At 40.0% G+C, this 17252-nt stretch overlaps 1 long non-coding RNA gene across 1 annotated transcript; it reads left to right on the plus strand.

Annotated features, from left to right (window-relative positions):
• Positions 1-738: 738 nt before the first annotated feature.
• On the plus strand, positions 739-16157 carry LOC138689625 (uncharacterized). Its single transcript, XR_011328546.1, has 3 exons — positions 739-984; positions 2981-3072; positions 14480-16157. It is a non-coding gene; the product is annotated as an uncharacterized lncRNA (long non-coding RNA).
• Positions 16158-17252: the final 1095 nt, after the last annotated feature.

Consider the following 17252-nt stretch of genomic DNA (forward strand, 5'->3'; position numbering starts at 1 on the left):
GTTTTTCAAGGCAGACATTACATATAATTTTGTGTTATCCTTTGATGATGGTACACACTGGTAAAGCATTTTCAAGAGTATATAGACTTGGCACACCAAGAAGGAAGATTTAGAATATGATTGCTTTGCATTGGAAACATTTCAAATCACGAGGTTTTTCTATATTTGCAGTCGGAAATTGGCAAGGACTCTTCACAGAACTATTGGATTGGACACTTAACATGGTCTTACCTGTAAGAAAATCAAATTGTTCTTGTAATATGCTAGTCATCCATCCAGAATAGTTGTGAAACAGAGTTGTCCCCAGTATTCCCATAAATATTCCCCCCTCCCCCCCCCCGGACTTTTGAAAGTATTTTGGCATGTACAGTAAATTGCAAGTTATGTTATTTAAAGCTGTGCAGAGGAAGGACTGCTGTAGTTTGTGTTATGATTTCAAAGTTTTTATTCCTTGCAAACCAAAGCAACCCTTTTCAACTTTGGTATCATTAATGAAGGGAAATTCTAAGAAAATACCCCACCTTTTTGAAACATCCAATACATGCTATTTTTTGGAAATGTGACAATTTCAATCTTTAATATTTTTGTACTGTAATAACGTATTTCAAAATGACACCGTTACAAAATCAATACTAAAAGAAAATTTGAAAAGAAAATTCATTTTTATTACCTCCCTAAACTTAATGAATATGATTGTAAATTTGTCAGCTATTTTCCTTTCAGGGGAAATTTCTGCTTTCCTTTGCACAATCTCTGGACACATTTTCAATGGGAGAAATACAAATGGATTTTGGAAAAGCAGTTGCAAAACTTACTGGATGAGACACTTTCATTGAATAAGGATAAGGAAGTTATGGGCAGAAGATCAGGAAGCCTTGAGGACAGACCCTGAAGATAAAGGCTGAAAAATTGGAAGAGGGATGAATATTTAAAACAGAGAAGTCCTGGACACAAGAAGGAGATAGTGATATAATCAGCTGACAGGTGAGTGAATTGAAAAACATGGCTAATAGTTTAAAAAAACTTATTAAAAGCTAATTTGTGTGAACTGGAGAGAGAGAGAAGCTAGAGTAAGAGAAAATGAAGAGGAAGGAAGAGGTTACAGTGGGTAGACTGAAGCAGTACTTGGTGACTGAAGTTAGGCTGAGATAATATATAGCTCCATAACTATTTTCCATACATTTTTATTTCTTTTCTTATTCTCCCAAATGTCTACCAGCATATCTTTCTTTTTTTTTTTTTTTTTTTTTTTTTGTTTCTCTTTCATACAACAGTTTCTTCTCTGATATTTATTACTCTGCTTGCTAACCCTCCTTCTCTGGCCGAAGCTCATGAGTTTTCCTATCTTATCACCACAGAAGGGGCATGTTCACATGAACACGGAGTCAGCTCCGTGAGCTGCCCCACTTGTCAGCTCTGACACACAACCTATGAAGAATCACGTGTGTGCTTGGCGTGGATCTGACAAGACACATAGCAGCACAGAGCTCATCATAGCTTGGTATGAGCACTTTTTTCAGCATCAGGCTTGTTCCCTGATTTTGTCCCTCTTGCTTCCAAATATGAGATTGCCTCAGACTATGGTGCTGACATTGTGCTTATCGCTTTTTCTTTAATAGGAGGAGAGCTAGTCCAGGCTGGCTGTGTGGGTGGAGGACCATGCAGTCACAGACTACTTCACTTTCATGTGACTAAGGCTATTCAGTGTCCCTTGGCACTCCCTTTGAGAATCCCTCACAACTTTCAACCCATCCTTCCCTAAAGTTATTGCTCCAGAGGCTGGGAGTCCAATGAGTGGAGGGTTGGGAAGCCCATCCCTGAAAACGCAGTAGGAGAGGAAGGTGTCCAGCAAATAATGAAAATAACGGTGGGAGGAGGACTAACATCTGTATGGGGTTGATCACATACTGCTGAAGCCAACTGCAAAGGTCTCAGTGCTTTCAGTGGGGAGGTGGATGGTGCCCTATGGGCAGTGGTTCACGCTGCAGGAATAGTTTGAGAACGCTTAGCACCAACCAGCAAAAACAAGTCGTCAAATGGCGTAGGTGATCTCTTTGTATGGGCAGAGTTTTATACGCTGGTTGAGTCAGCTGTTCTGGACAATTACTTTTAAAGAGAGGAGCAGGCACTGAGTCACATTTGTGCAGTTGGATTCATTGCAGAGCAAGTTGCTTTAGGCACCCTCTCTGCATTGTCAGCCTTTTTTGCACCCTACTCAAAGAACAGACGGATCGGTGTTTGCCGAGGTTGCAGCTAATGTGCTAAATATGCTAAAGACCCATAGCTTATTAGTAAGGAAATTAGGGATCATAAAATGCATCAAAAGAGCTAGTGTTCAGCACGCCAGCAACTTTAGCAGCTCAATGTTAATATTATGAATGGTATCAAGAAACTCAAAGAAAACACCTGTTACTTTTGATACTTTACCAGCCAAGATCTGAAATAATCCCTGATACTTTAAAAAAATCTTAATTAAAATTGCCATGCAGGTCTGATATGTAAGAAAAAGATACATAGCTGCATTTGGTTGATATGAAAGAGGTAACCAGCTGGCACTCTTAGTGCAATTGGATAGAGGCTGCAAAAGCAAGCAACCTTCAAAATTCAGGGCTAATTTTCCTAAATTGCAACTCGCACCTGCAGATCATCCTCACAGTTGCCAGAACATGCCACTGCTTTCATGTTCCTGTATTCTTTATACATATAATTTTCAAATCGTGGATCTCGCTAATCCACAAATACTGCCTCAGACAAAGCAGATAGGTGCAATAACTAACGCAACAGCGATTGCTCACATACAAAGCAAAGGGATTTTTAAAAAAGTCCAAATGATTTAACAACCATTAGGAAATACAGTAAGGAGAATGGCAAAATGGGGCTTAACCGCAGAGCAAAATTTCGGGATGGGGAAGGTTCATCATTTGTCTGGCATCTGGGGGGGAACAGCTGTCTGCAAAAACCCTCTTGTCTCTACAACCAGGAAGGAAGTGCTCCTCGGGGATCTTGGCCAGATGTAGAAAAACAAGGAAGAAAAGGCAAGGGAAGGCAGCTGCTCACCATTCAACAGCTGAGGTGAGAAATCCACGACATGAGCTAAAAATGAGGTTTGTCCTGGGAGAAGGCAGTCAAGTGTCTGGGCAGGACACTTGCGCGTCTCCGCCAGCACATTTATGTCCATGATGCAGGGAAGGAGATGGTGTAACATGGGAGACTCCAAGCAGATATATCTTAGTGGAAATAGATCACTAGCTGCTCAGCACATTTTACAGGTATGAATTGTGTCAGCAGAGTACTTTTACTCAAGGCTGTAAGTACAGAGGATGGCCAGCGGTGCCTGTGTGCGACTGGAGCACCCCAGCAGAGATACATTCCCCTTTGCTGCTCAGCAAATATGCACCCGGCTATACCACCAACATCAAAAGTCACTGTAGGAGTATATCTGTAAGCCTGCTAAAACCATTTTGGTGCTTATGTTGGGATGATACTATTAGTATAAAATTGGCTAAAGTCACCTTTTCAGATAATACTTTCCTATAACGTAATATCTCTTACCAGGCACTGCATAAGCCTGTTTTTTTCGAGTCTGCATAGAAACTTCATCAATAACTACATGAGTTCCGGATTGATTTTATGAAGTGTTGGTGTTATTTGGGTATCTGACAGCCTTTCAAAATGTTTACAATACAACAGGAGGTCTGCTAGATACACACCTGTGGGAATATACTTGGGGGAACCCAGCTGCAAATGGAAATGGAGTTGCAGGGGGCTGTAGTTTAGCGCGGGTTAAGGGCACAGATAAGGACACAGTCTCCTGGGGCTGACAGAATGGCTCCCAGTAACCCAGCAAGGTGCTGGGAGTACTGTAAAGGTAACTCAAGTATGTCTGCATGTGATGCAATCATAGCTCTGCCTGCAATGTAGACATGCCTTTGCAGTGACTGCTTCCTACTCTTAACGCTAAAAAGCCGAAGAGTGGCGTCTACAAGTCTGTCTGTGGGAAGGAGAGAGAGAGAGGGACTCATTAAGTGTTATTATCTTGTGAATAGACTTGGTCAGACAAAACAATAGGATAGCTGAAGCTTAGGGGAAAGCTCCTCTGTGACGCATTGGGGTCTACACCATTAGCGTTGCTTCAGAGACAGAGCCAAAGAAAAAAGTTCTGGTAGAGCCCTTTGAACACAGAAAGGCCAAGGAGGTGAATGCAAGGACACACATGGGAACAGGAAATATGGACATAAGGTAGGAAGGGGAAGTGCTGCGCTTCCAGCAGGGAAACGCTTCTATCAGATCATTTGTGACTGAAGAAACAGAGAAGGAATCAGGTATTTGAACATCTACAGTAGAGACAGAAAAGGAGAAATGTGGAAGATGAAGAATATCCCCCAGCTGCTCAAAGATGTAAGAAAGTCAAGGTAGGGAAATACGTATAATTTTGCTTGGACTGGTGTATTTCCCATGCTAACTAAAATAAAGGAATCCTTAGGATTTCCCTGTGTCTTCAGATATTCCATGGACTTACAGAGTGAATGGCAAATGTGGCATGCCAAAAAGACTGGAGCTGTGGGATGAGGTGCAGTGGAGCGTCAAGATGTGTGGGCCTATGGGTGGTACTGGGCTGAGGTTAACCTTTGCTTTAATTTGCAAGATGAGTAAGAGAGAGGGAAAGCTCTCTGATAAAGAGCTCAAAGATAACGTTTGCTGCTTAGACCAAGGGGTGCTGAAGATCATCACACTGATACTACTGGAGGTCTTTGGGATACAAAATATGTTGTTTTGTCAGAGTACAGTCATGGGAGCTTGATGAAAGCACAGTAAAATTTGAATAATAGTACTATTAAAACCTACTCATAAAGGTAACAAAAACAATAATAAAACACTATATACAACAAATTGAAAAAAAAAAAAAACCCCCCCCCAAAGAACAGTATTCACAACAAATTTCAAAATAAGAAAATAGAATTACAAAACATAGGAAACATAGATACTTGTCTTACCTATTGTTAGCATTCGCTCTGTATTTGTTGTTTTTGACACACTAGAAGTTTCTGAAGGAGGAAACAGGAAGGATACCAAAATGCACTGCCCAATTTCAGAAGTGAAGGCATATTAAGAAGCCAAAGGCCATTGACATTGTGTTAGTTTTTCACATTCATGCTCTTCTCTTGTGTCTCTCATTTATATCACTGTCTTGTGACAGCTGAGACTGAGCCTATCTGGAGACAAAATCTTCACTACTGTCATCCTCCTCATCAGATCTTCCACCTCTTGAGGTATCTACCCACAAGTACTGCTGAAGGACATTGCACCAGCACAGGCAAAAATAAAGGCTTTGTAATGAAACTCCGTTGCTGTCGAGGATGATGTGTGCAATGCATTGCAGCAGAGCAGGGGCAATATGCACATATCAAGTATTCGGGCTGGTTATCAGCAAGACTGCAGTGCCACGGTTCAACAGGTGATTTTACTACACAAAGAAGTGAAATAGCTTTAGCTCCTCTACTTTGACAATAGAGTAAGGCTTCCTAAAATAGCAATAGTTTCAGGCACTTTGTACAAACATGCCATTTGTCAAAATCCTGTTTGCTTTGCAGAGGTGATTGATGAGTGTGCTATTTTGTGCTAAATATGACAACTTTCTGGAACATTCCTTGATGATGACCTTGAACTTCACTCCTTGCAAGGCCAGCTGAGGCTGCAGAAGCCTAAAGAGCAGGTTCTTAGGCTGTCATTGACACCTGCTTCTAGATAAACCTCTGCTTCTAGATAAAAGCCTTTTGCAAATGGGCAAAAAGGCCATCAATGTGCTTAGAACACTTTGGAAAACCAGTTGTCTGAAAACCAACTGTTATTTCAGTTAATTCTGGTTCACATGCAGGAAATATTTAGCTGTGTCTGAGCCATTTGGTTATACATTTTGAAGAATAGGAAAAGTGACCTGAATACTGTTGCTGCATCACAGATCCTTTATCAGTATCCTGAAATAGTAATACAAAGTTTGAAAGAAAAGCTTTTCCCCTGCTGCTGTATCCACAGCTTGGCTGGGGACAGCTGACAACAGCAGCATGTGTAAACCCAGAGGACCTTCTGTTAGTTATATTTGGTGGACTAAGGAATGTATTTTGGGTGGAGAGAAAGAAAGAGAGAGAGAGGAAAAAAAAATTTCTAACCCCTTTTTTTCCCCCACTCTACAATGCTCTACAGCATGGTGTGTTGTAACAGCGAAGTAGCAGTGAAGCAACGCTGGTTCTTGGTTATTCCCAGTGGGAGAAGCAGGAGAAGGTCCATGAAGCAGAGAAACACACTCATTTTACTGGCTCTGGTTCTTGCTTGTTTAACATATTTTCATGTAAATAATGTATTATCTTTCATTTCCCCACAAGCCTTCACAGGCTGAAAACCTTTGAATGGGCTGAAGCATTACATGCCCCATTGGTACCAAGCACACAGTTCACAAGGCCTCCTGTGTCTGTTTTACAACATAACTGCAAGGATCCAAGTACTTAGGTCTTTATTATGGGTTGCAATATAATTAAAATGATGCAGAGACTTTAATGTCAATGGAAAATGGATGAGATGGGTGCTGTTTGCAGTATCATTACCGGTAAACTCAAGGCTTCTTGGTACAAAGATCATTAAAATTAAAAAAAAAAAAAAAAATCATTTAAAAAATAGATGGGAAGTCCACACACTTCACAAGGTCAGCTTCTCTAGCTGACATTAATGACATGTACTATGGCAATCTACATTATTGTGCTATTCAAAATGGATTAAATGATCAGTTTCTGTTATACCAAGAGTGTTATGTCTAATTTGCTACACATAGCACTGAAAAATGACCCACATATGCCATGACTTTGAATCTTTGATTAAGTAGGATTTCGCTTGTTTCTATTGAACAAATGAAACCAAAATAGAATCACAGAAATAGTGCTTCAGTTAATCCAGTTTTCATTCAGGCCTGAAAAATCTCCTCAGACATTGAATGAAGCTCCTCTCGTCATGTCCTTTTCATCTTCTATCCTGAAATAGATACAGTTTTCTCATTCTTTCTAATTGAGCATACGGTTCAATCTGGCTCTTGGGTACTTTAGAGAGTCAATTCTCTGGGCAAATATTTCCTAAACCCAAGGAAGTAGGCAAAAAAACAACTCCTCTCAAAACTTTACTTCTAAATCCAAATGGGTCACAAAGAGAAAATCTGCTTCCACCACAAGTAGAAGAAATATTCGATGCTAAATTTTCAGCCTAAACAAAGTAATGTTCCAAACATAGAACTGGACTATGAGGAGAGGAGCGGAACCATTCCAACAACTGAGCGATTGGCCAGGTACCATCTGCCTGTTGTATATCCCTCCAACATTATGTTACACCTGGGCTATTAAAAAATGACCACACCAACATGAGAGATTTAGCAGCGACTACTCTGGCTGTGTTCCCACATTTCTTTATAGTCTCTCTGGATCATATTTTTCTTCCTAGAATGGAAATGATGGAGAAGAAAATGTTGCAGTGACTTAGTTCGTGTAGAGCCTGGACTTACTCCCATGCACCACAGCTAAAGGGATCAGAGAACCTTTCTGCCCATTGCTGGCCAACAGAAGTTGTTAGTGATTTGCTCAAAGTAAGCTTTGTGCTCTTATTTGGCTGTGTCTAGACAGCCAAATACTTTGCTGCTATCCAAGGAATGTGCAGCTAATGTCAGTGATGTATTCACAGGGAAGCGTTGGTTCTTGAGCATAGGCTTAACACAACGAGTGCAAAGTATAGAAGAAATGAGGCAGGGGACCTTCCCTGAGGAGGATGTTTACTATGGAGCCTACTTAACTTACTCCAAGAGAATAAAAAAAGAGCAAAGTTATTTAAAATCTCACTAATTAAAAAGACAGCTAATATTCAGTTTGAAAGCCACAGGACAGATTTAGTTAGGGTGAATTTTAGACTTATAGACACGTATGAAACTTTTGTAAGCTCCAGGAATTACAACCAGATGAAGCAGAGCTGTCTCCTGTTCTCCACTAGCAAGTGGAGCTGTCTTTGGATAAGGATTTATGACCTGTCTTAAGTAACTGTATTAGCAGTTGACGGGTGTTTAGAATAAGGAAAAATGGCAACCCAAGAGGTCAACATGGAAAAAAAAAATATCACTAGCATGTCTTGGAAAGGAAAAGAATATCCAGACAAAAGTTCAGTTGCTGTGAATCCCAATGGAGTTATGTCCACTTACAGAAATGACCCATCATTTAGTGATGAATCTTTGATGGCATCTGAAGGAGAAAAGTCAGTTATTAGTCTTGTAAACCACAACCAATCATCGGAAAGACCAGGCAACTTTCTCACAAAGAATCGAACAGATGCAAATAATTTTAATGAGATGATGAACGTTGCCCCTATTTATCAGTTGTGTAAGCAAAACCACAGAAAAGATAACTGAGTTGCCCACAGTCACGCAAGGAGGGTTCAATACGGCAGTTTTTTTCTAGGTGAAGGGTGGAGGCAACAGACCAGAATGTGAGGTTACTTGATGTTAGATACAATCCTAACGTTGCAGTAGCTTTGCTTTTAACTCAGCAACGTGTTTGGCATATTGTCTCTCTTATACATCAAGTGCAGGAAGACAATATGAACAGTTTCTAGCTCTACCTCATAAACTTCCCTGAACAGGCACTGGAGTTACAATAACATCTTTGTTGGCAAACATTTCCAGGCGCTGTAAATCTGTCTGACTCTACAGGAGAGATGGCTGATGTGCAAATCTCTAAGTCACTGTTGTTAAAAAACAGAGCCCCTGTTCATCCATCTTGGGCCTTATTTTATAGCACACCATATAAATGAGAACTTAAAATAGTTCTTTATCCTTCCAAAGTGCACAGTCACTGGAAAGGATAACACGAGTTTGCCTCGGGAGCCTGAATCAGCTGAGAAAAGAGCAACCGAGGGACACATCTGTGTTTGCCTTCCCTTATCCAGAGGTAGCCTCTGCAGTCCATACCTATGTCGGTGCACTTTCTCTCACTCGAGAAGTTGAATCTGCTCCCACAAACGTTCACCAGACCGAGTCAAGGAGTTACAATCCTTATCACTTAGCACCGGGGAAGCAGTGCAGTATTGTACAGGAATGTTCCCAAGGAATGCAATAACATAAGCTGGAATGATCTGGCTTCTTACCACATGAGGCCATGGAGAGAAAAATAGCTATTCTTCCCTGCCTGTGAGCACACAGGAGGACGTATATTTATCCTTTGTTATCCATGCTGTAATAAGCATTTATTAGTAATAGCACAAAGACTTTTTCACTCAGGGTTCTGACAGCATCTTTGACACTAGGGCTAGATTGAGAGGACTTCCACTTTACGAAGAGGTTTAAGGTTTTGAAACATTTTGCTGAATACAAACAAACACAGTTTGTTTTAACAAGTGACCTGGAAATGGAAAGAAAAATATCAGAGAGTTAGGGCTATCAACTACTATAAAGCCTTTTGACTCCCCACTCTCCGGTAATATTCTAGACCTGAAAAACTTCCCAGGTGAGACTTTCATCACAATCTAGATATTTCCGTAAAGCTTGATGGGTTGAACAAAACGTCATTTTTCAGGGAAAAAAAAATTTCATCTTTTTTTTTTTTTCCCCCCAGCAGCTCTACTGCAGAGCCATATTTAGAAGTCCTTGATCGTAAGGTGTTTAGATTTGGCAGGGAATGGTTATGATGCACTTTCCCCAGGGCCTGGGAAAAAGAAGCAGGCTCCAAAGACAGCTTTCACAAACTGCTTTGAAAGGCAGTGTATAATTATAGAGGCTGGCAATGAAAGACAGAGCAGCCTCCAGGGATACCCCTTTCCCATTCTGCCACTTACAGGGATTCTTGACTTTGCAGTCAAGTTCTGTCGTGTCCCGAGTAAGAAGCTCGGTCAGCAGTGGGTGAAACAGCTTGCATCATCTTTCTCCGACTTCAGCTAAACTATTAAAAGGAGGCAGGTCTAAGCTTTTTTTTTTTTTCTTGACAGACCTGTGACTCATGAGTGTCACAGAAAGGAGGAACGAATAAAAAGCTATTTCTACACTTTAGCTTCTGAGCTTCCCTTTTAAGGATCACGTAAGGTAGAGTGCTCACAGCTTTTGTTAATAGTGCTATTATAATTAATTATTATTATTATTATTATAACAACCTTGTATTTAGGCACCTTACATCCATTCTAAGAGCAGGCTTAAGTAGACAGCAGATCTGGGTAATGATGCCTAAAAGCTTTGTGTTTTTAAAAGTTCAGCGCTAGGGCCACCTGCAGAGCTTCCTGAGAAATGTACGCTGCTTCCAAAGATTGTTTTCAAAACCACTGTTGGCTTCCCACAGCCAGGGCCTGTTCTGCTGAATGCAAGAAACTGTTTGTACCAGCATCTTATCTCCCTTTGTGCTGTGCAGCCCTGCAGTATTTCTGGTTACGGAGCAGGGACGGAAGGGATACGGAGCTTTCACAAACTGCCCTTTTGCCTGTCAGCAGCACCCTTCTCCCTCAAGCTGACGTCAAATCCAGCGCCAAGTCTGTGGCTTAAAGCCATCTCTGCATTGCACTTGCAAACAAGCTACCAGAAAAATTCAGTCATCACCCCCACTTCCCTCTATGTTAACTGTTTCAGAGACAGATGTTATGTATTACATTCTCTTTAAAACAATTTTAAAAAGGCATATCTATGGGATGGAAGTGACATGAGGAATGACGAAAGAAATGGGCCAGGAATTGGCACTGCACTTTAAAAAGACTTTTCTATTTGTTATTTTTATTGCCATTTCCAAATGAAACGTGAAACTGTTCAGCTGAAATGTATGTCGAGATGTGGTCATCAATTTTGAATATGTTCTTGGTTCTGATCTCTGTAAAGGCCAGTCCCATTAGTGCTGTAACAGACAGCACTAGCTGGAAATACAGAGTGCTTCCAAACCCACTCTTCCTGCTTCTTCTTTCTGGAGTGCAGGATGCTGCAAAAGGCCCTCCAGAATTTAACTGTGCTGCACATGGAAGTAAATACACAGCTGAATGGAAGCGGAGCTTCTGTCACATTTATTCATTTCAGCACCTGTTTACTTTCCAAACTGGGACAAAAGGTCAAAGCACATTGTAGAACAGAAATTATAAAGCATTTTGATTCAGAAATACTAAGCTAATTTGTTTCACCATTTTTCAAATGAGAAGAGGCATTTTGATATTCTGCTAACTAGTTGAATTTACCCAAGTCAAATTATTTTGTTTCAGTTTTCCAAAAGTTTTTTCTTTTTTTTTTTTTTTTTTCTGGAAAATTAAACCTTTTCCATGAAAATCCAGATCTCTGGAAACTTACTTTCCTGTTCTGAAAAGAATTTCTGAGCAGCTCAAGAAAAAACTCATACCGTAATACAGTATTCTGTCAAATTCTTCTTACAGTATGCTGTACCATGTATATCCTTCATGTGTCTATGAGGGATTCTTATTAGTATTTCTTTTTTTCCCCCCCCGGTCGATACTAGAAGTTCATTATTACTCTTAGTGAATGTGTTGGAATTCTGCACAGCTGTGAGTGCAAGATCCTGCAGTCAAGAACAGTCGTGAACAACTGGGACAGGACTTTCCAATGTCACTATTGTTTTCTATTACAGAAGGAATGGGAGAAATGGAAGTTGCTCAGCAGGTTCTCCTTCTGGTAAGCAAAGTAGAACAGAAACTGTCAGGCACCAGGTTTTCCTCCAGCTAGTAGGTAATGGTACAGTTTCCCCTTCAAATAATATCAAATCACACAGTCTGAGTATAAATACATAAATACTGATAGGGATGGTTTTTTTTTTTTAATGAGGAACTTATGCAAAAAAGTAGACTCGGTGGTTAAAAAGTTGAAAGGATAAATCTGAATGTGATTTAGTCTCTCAGTGTCTGTTCATTGACCTTACTATCAGCCTCCTTTAGACCAGTACTAAGTGAGAAAAAAAAATTGTTTTCTATACAAGATTCCTGAGATCAGGCATAGATACTTTACATCTCCTTTACCTCTTCTGCAACACTCCAAGAAATTCTTTAAATAAGTGTGTAGGATTTTAGATACCTTCAGAAACCTAGGCTTTACTTTACTACAGTACATTGGTTGTAATCAGGAAGATAAGCTACACGATCTTGGGTTACATGTTCTACTATAGGAGTATAGCTTAAGGGTCTCCCTCAGTCAGCATCACCAATAGAAGAGTATCTCTAAATTTTCAGAGAGGAGTTGGAGATTCTGCAAGGAGAGAAAATTCTTCATAATTTTTTTTCTTCACCCTCCCCAAACCCCAGAGAGTGACTTGGATGAATCGCTCAATAACCAACTACAATCGGTATATTAATTATATGTCAATCATTCAAAAATGTAACAGGTGTTTTTAATTCTGCAAGTATTCTAGCATTTGTAGATAAAATACCTTAATGTGGGCCAAACAACGCTATATCCTTTTAAGACACCACCCAGTTTTCATACCTGCAGCTTGTCACGTTTAGAAGGTGTAAACTTGTAGATTAGTCAACATGTCTGCTGTAAATTATTACACTACTGTGATGTTGAAATAAGTAGTTCCGCATAAAGCAAAGGAGTCCCGATGTTTGTCTTTTATCATCATAGGAGATGTGTCTCTAAACACACAATGGAAAAAAGGCGGTGAAGTTCAAATAACCATTCAGAACAAAAGGTGATTGTTAAAAAGATAGGAATTTTTCCTTCACTTTTATAAATGACTCATGCAGTTTAAATGGTGGAATAAATATACTCCATCATGTGAGTGAAAGCTAATAATATGCCATTTTCGATTAGTTTAATTGACTTGATTTTGGTGTACCTGAAATAATTGCAAGTGTTTCTCTGGAATCAACTGCTTAATGTGTAAAGCAGGGTGGCACCTTTTACCATGTGAAATGATATGAAAAAAATAAGTCTTTCAGATATATTTTAAACACTTTTGAAGGCATTGGCAAGCTATAATGGTATATCAATATTCAATAGCCTATTTTAGTAGAAAAGCAGTGATTTTATTTGGAAGAATTGTGAAGTTATGAGAATAGCTACATGGTTAGCCTAGATGAAAATAGAACTGATACGGGTGGGGGACTAAAATAAGGATAGGATAACTAGTTGTGACATAAAATACCAGACATCTAAATTTAGGATAGTTTGAATGCTCCAAACTTTATTTTCATTGGCTTTTATGTGCTGTTTCATAAGGTTATTTGGATGGAGCTAAGAACCTATAGCAAGGACAGTCAGTCTTCACATAGAACTATCCTGGAAACCATCTTAATTTTTTTTTTTCCCCTAAAAGCTGTTAACAGAATAAGAATAAAGATTCCTATAACTTTCATTTCACTTGGGCGTGGCTGCCACAATAGTCTAGGTTGTGAGAGTGGCATGTGAGTTTACAATGAGCTATTTAATTCAAAAAGAAAATTCTCCTCACACAATTTGACCCTTTTCTGTTTTGTGAACTGAGCACTTAATGCCAAGTTGGTCTGTCCTGCAGAACTGTCCGAGGATCATTTCTCTTTCTGCAGCCTGTGCCTTAGAAGTCAACTGCGGAAAGTTAGTGCTGGAACTTTATGGCCCTTTGATTGAACAAAGGAGGCAGAGTGCATCTCTCTTCCTCACTGAAAAACGCCCTGATTCCCAGAACATGCAGAAGGCACTCGCCCCTCGGAAGGAGTACAAAGAAAGCAGGTTAGTGTGGGAAGAATGGGTGAAGGTATATTCTGCTCTGCCGTTCCTTATCTGGGGTACTATCCTGCAAGCTGAGGCTGGCCTGCCGTTAGCCACATGAAGGTTAGTCATCTGGTCTGAACAAATCACCTAAGCTCCTTCTGGAGTCAGTGGAGGAAGATGGGCATGTCTGGAGGACTCTCCATCCTGCCCTAAGAGAAGTATCTGACTTACTCATCGGAGGGACCTCTTTATTACTACGATCCATAATACAACCCTCAAGCATTAGCTCAGACTAGAGACCTGTGTTTCAGATGGCCTAGAGCTAGGTGAGAAGAATCTTACCTTCCATGCAAAACCACCATACGAGTACAACATAGCATTGTTTAGATTCACAGCAGGAAAAAAGTGGGAGATCCCAAACTAGCTTTCCTCATCAGCCTTCTGTTACTGTGCACCAAGTGGAGCTCATAGGTGGGAGGTGTTTTCCCCTACTATTCTTTACGGGAAGGTTTTTTTACTTCCTCCATCTCCCCTTCAACTACTTGCTGAAGTCTCTTTGCAAAGCCCGTTCAGGAAGAGGTGGAAGACAAATACACAAATCTACCTGACAAGCAGCATTAGAAAGAAGAAGAATATTCACATTTGTTTCTTAGCGCGGTGTTCTGCCTCACTCCTTATAAAAATCTCAGTCCAGCTCTAGCTTTTGACACTCATTAAGAGTGATTCCTTTCTAAAGAGTAGCCATAGGTGTGAGTTACCTGACATAACCCTCTTTCTTATTGATCAATTTTTTTCAAGATCCTAGAGCCTGATATGTGTTCACCAAAGAGACAACTGGAGACTGGAGATGAAGATCAGTCTACTGCAATGGAGAATTCTTGCTCAAAGGACCTGAATAAGCTTAGCTCTCAGTATCTTCATATTATAAAAGAGAACATCCTTATTTGCCTTTATGGTGACAACGCAAGTAATGGCAAATTGCTTCCTAAGGTGAAACTGGAAGGGAGAACGCTGCCTTGGAAGGATCTTCTGGCAGCTCTTTTCTGGGAAGATAGTCAGAGTTGTGCAAGACAGGTAAATGGAATGTGGAAAAAAAGGTAGGAAAGAAGACATGAAAGGATTCAGGTGAACAGGGTATGTATACAGACAAAATGAGTCACCACCTTCAAGTTTTGTTTGTGTCTAATTTGGGCACCTGAGTTGTTGTAGCAAAGAGATGGAATCATATGCAATTTTAAAAGTATATTTGCACAATTGCCTGGCGGCTATAAAGGAATCCAGAATTGATTCGTCTTTGCTTTGTGCAAATCTTTTTGTTGACTTTATTTTTAATTTTATAGAAGTAACAAAAATACTTCTCCAAACAGTTCTGTTTCATACTCTATATCTTCACGTATACATGCATATATGTATGGCTATATCTTTACTGAAGCTGGTGGGTGGTCTGAGAACTTATGAAAAAATGTTGACTTTATCTATCTGGTCCACAGTGTATTAAAAAAGAGAGAGATTTTTGGATTATGAAAGATTTACATTTTCCCTTGGTACCTGCTCCTGCAATTTGAAAATCTCTTTGTTTTGACCCTTTGACAATGATGGCAGGGTGTGTGGTTTAAAGAGGCAGATAAAATCCTGAAGACTTAAAAGAAAACATTTTTTACATTTCATGATCACTGAATAAATGAACTTTCCTACTCAGGAGGGAAAGAAAACTTGGCAGGGAGGTAGAGATTAAGAACACTACATTTTCTATTTTCTAATATTTTTAAAACGAAAGGTTCTTTCCTACTATAAAGCATGAATCTATGTGAAATTAAAGGCTTACACTTGTATAAAAAAATTTCATTTTATGTACAAAAGATGGAGCCATGAAAGGGAATGTTTGTATAGAACAACTCTATCCATGAAAATAACTTGGTCCTGCACTTAGCTAGACAAAGACGGGCAATAAGTCACAGAAAATAGGTTATCATCAATCATTTCTTTTTTTGTGGTTGTTGTTTTAACAGAAATTCTCTCTTAATTTTCTTCACTGTGACATTTAAAATCTTTATTTAGGAGATTGTATGAATTGTGTGACCAGCTGATAGATATGTATTTCCAGATTGTTGAAACTAAGGATCAGAAACGGCAACACTTTTGCAAGTATCCAACCTGATCCCAGCTAAGGAAGTGTTTGCTCCACGAAGGGAATTAGAAAGATTGGGTTTAGTAGCTCTGTTGCTCCCAGCAGTAGCTCTTTTTGTTCCTTTTATTGAATAAAGTTTAACCACTAGTCTCTGTCCCCATTCTCTCTTTCCAGAGTGTTCTGGCTGATTCCTCAGCCCGTCTTTTTTTTTTTCCTCAGCTGATCTGAGGAACCGTGGCATTAGCGAAGTGCCTGGTTCCCCGTGGTTCCCTGGGCTTCGCAGACTTTCAGGTCTCTCTGCAGCCGGTGGAGCCTCAGCAGTTCCCTCTTGCCCTTCTGGTGTGGTAAGACCATACGCAGCTGCGTGGTACGTAGGGAGCTATATAGTTCCCAATAAACATTCATCTCCAGAAAAGTAGTGGTTTGCATTTTTCTTAAGTCTACTGCAATCAGGTTTTAAATTACTTTATCCACTGGATTTTAAAGGCATTTCACATTAATAGCACTTCAGGTCTCGCTTTCCTTTTTTAAGGTAAATGGGCTCTGAAACATCATCTACCCTTTCCTAAAATATTCCATTTTCATCACAAGGAAAATTGTATTTACATTGCCTTCTAGCTTATGAATAACAACAGACAAAACTTCTGGCATTAAGTCATTCATTGACTCGATTGCAGCAATATTCCTTGGGGCACTGCTTGGTTGCACCAACCCATAGGGAAACAAAAGAATTCGTACTAATTCCTCCCTACGACCTCTTGCTTGGCGCCCTTGACCACCTCCCCCTGATTTCTGTGGGTTGGAAGTGTTTCTGACATGTCTCTTGGGAACTGGCTTACACCAAAAATAAGGAGAACCTCAGTGAGGGTGAGTGAAACCCTGGCCCTGTTGCATCAGTGTCCATTGTGTGTGAGCATGTTCCAGCAGCGAAGCGGTCAGTGCTGTAACATTTGAAATTATCTAGACAAATTTGATAGAATATTATTATTTTGTCTGGATGTTTTCTAACTCCCTTCTGTTTTCCTTTTGGGCTCGCTTTGAGGCTTACAACAATAACTGAGATATGAGGGCAGTGTCTAACCTGCTTACACTCGATTATCTGCTTGCAAACAGAAGGACAAAGCTGAAATGTTCAAATGTAAGATAGCATGGACAGAAGAAAGGACAGAGCTTTCGGAGATGCTCCTGCTCTGCAGCTATCAGACTTAATTTTCTGTGTTACAGCCCACTGAGTCAGGGCTCTCTTCAGCAATTTTTCCTATTTTTTTTTCTGTTATTCCTGTTTGAATATTGCTTCTTAAATTCAGGACAGTAAGACAGTGACTGTCCCCCACCTATTGCTACATCAGTTCTACAGTTGTAGTGACAGGCAAGTTTTATAAGCACAAAGCCTTTGTACTAACACAAAATGATTTACACACTTTATTGCCAAATGGAAAACAC

This window comes from Haliaeetus albicilla, chromosome 17 (genome assembly GCF_947461875.1).
Source record: "Haliaeetus albicilla chromosome 17, bHalAlb1.1, whole genome shotgun sequence".
Taxonomy (NCBI): domain Eukaryota; kingdom Metazoa; phylum Chordata; class Aves; order Accipitriformes; family Accipitridae; genus Haliaeetus; species Haliaeetus albicilla.